The following is a 1704-nucleotide window of genomic DNA, read 5'->3' as shown; positions in this document are numbered from 1 at the left end:
CCCTTACAAGTCTTTAGACCCCTCTCTCATTTAAAATGTGCATTATGTAAAATGACCTGGGAAAAATTACAACAGAAACACAATTTCTGGTTGATTGTGGACAGTACTGAACCTCTTTGTGGACGTAAGACAAGAAAACATGCATAAATCTTTTTTTTTTTTTTTTTTTTAACATGGGCATCAATGGGAAATTGGGACATCACAGCATTTTTCAGTACTTTCCACCACTGGTATTTCTTAGGACTTTTGATATTGTGAGGGCTGGCCTCTGTGTGGGGAGCACCGCCCCTAGTAGGCAGGGTTACATATATATAAGCCCAGGTGGGGACAATTAGGGCCTCTTTGTTTGAAGCCTGGTGGCTGCAGGGAGGGTTGTGTGTGCAGGTAAGCTTGTGGGTGACTGCATGTGTTGGCAGGCATTTGTGGCTGATGTTGAATTAGTATTTTTTGTATGTAGAGTGGTGTTGCAGCTGAAACATCAGTGATCTTGAGGCGTGCTGCTTAGGCCAACATTGGACAGGTAGGCCGCAGTCCCCTAAATTTGTTTTATGTTTGGACTCATGAAATGTAGTGAGTGATCTTTTTTTTTGTTGTTGTTCTCTAGGAGCTGACTGTGTGCCGTTCCCCAGTGTGGGACAGGGCAGCCATATTATATATTGGTGGAAAGCCCCCAAGGTGGAAAGGTATTATCATTTTGAATGGTAAAATAGGAGGGCTAGTCCCTCTTTTTGCTACTGTCATGTTTACACTGTCAATTCCCCCCCCTCTAGCCTGGTTGCCAGACTGCTGCTTTGCCTGGATGAAATTTAACACTGTTTTGCCGGGATTAATGTTGGAGGGTCTTCCTGTGTTTCCAGCCAGATTGTGGTGAATTGTGAAAATGTACCTGTGACCCTTAAGACTGTTCCGGGACTGTCAATGTTGAACTTTGTACTGTTTTGGATTGGAAGATGTCTTTTTAACTAGTGTATTATCAACTGACTTTTATTGTAGTTTTTGCTTTGTGTTTCCTAGGCAGTGTGGAGACCTGCGGGGAGCACTTGGGCCCCTCTGGCTTGCCGTGTGATTGTGGTTTATGATTTGATGGTGGTGGTCACTTGGTTGTGTCTGTTTTCTTTTTTTATTTATTCTCATTCTCGTGTGGCGTGCAGTGTGCGCATGTGCATGGGTGTACCCTGGGCTGCAATTGAACCTCCCCGCAGGAGACCCACTGCCCCCTTTTCTTCTCCCCTGTAGTTTTTAGGGCAGATGCCTTATCTCGCAGTTGATATTGTCTTTTAGCTGGTGTTAAATAAAACTTTGACTGTGGTTCTTTTGGCTTATTTCACCGACCCACCCAACTGAAGGTGTCTCCTTCTCATTTACAATAAAATTCTAATTGTGAACCGAATACACCTCTCTCCGCTCTCTCTGAACTTTAAATTGTTTGTGTCCACCCTTTGGGCCGGGTCACAATCTGTTATAACCAACATATTTATGAGACTAAAAAAGTTGAAAGAGTTTCTGTTGCAATTTCTTCCTAGGTTAACCCTCTTTTTTTCACAAAGTGCCTATAGTAATTCACCTGTCCCTTCAAATAAAATTGTTGCGCTGCCAAACTGAGATCCAGTTGGTTTGCACTCGTGAATGCTCCTTCTCTGCACCATGCCCGTCCAAACTTCCTGATTCAACAGGAAATACAAAGTAAGAGTCCATTTCATTTCT

At 43.3% G+C, this 1704-nt stretch overlaps 1 long non-coding RNA gene across 1 annotated transcript; it reads left to right on the top strand.

Annotated features, from left to right (window-relative positions):
• Positions 1 to 351: 351 nt before the first annotated feature.
• Positions 352 to 1308, top strand: LOC115371157 (uncharacterized). Its single transcript, XR_003929335.1, has 4 exons — positions 352 to 384; positions 458 to 520; positions 605 to 683; positions 771 to 1308. It is a non-coding gene; the product is annotated as an uncharacterized LOC115371157 (long non-coding RNA).
• The last annotated feature ends 396 nt before the right edge of the window (positions 1309 to 1704 follow it).

The sequence above is a fragment of the Myripristis murdjan genome, chromosome 14, assembly GCF_902150065.1.
Source record: "Myripristis murdjan chromosome 14, fMyrMur1.1, whole genome shotgun sequence".
NCBI lineage: Eukaryota > Metazoa > Chordata > Actinopteri > Holocentriformes > Holocentridae > Myripristis > Myripristis murdjan.
This window is presented reverse-complemented; position numbering and strand designations above follow the sequence as displayed.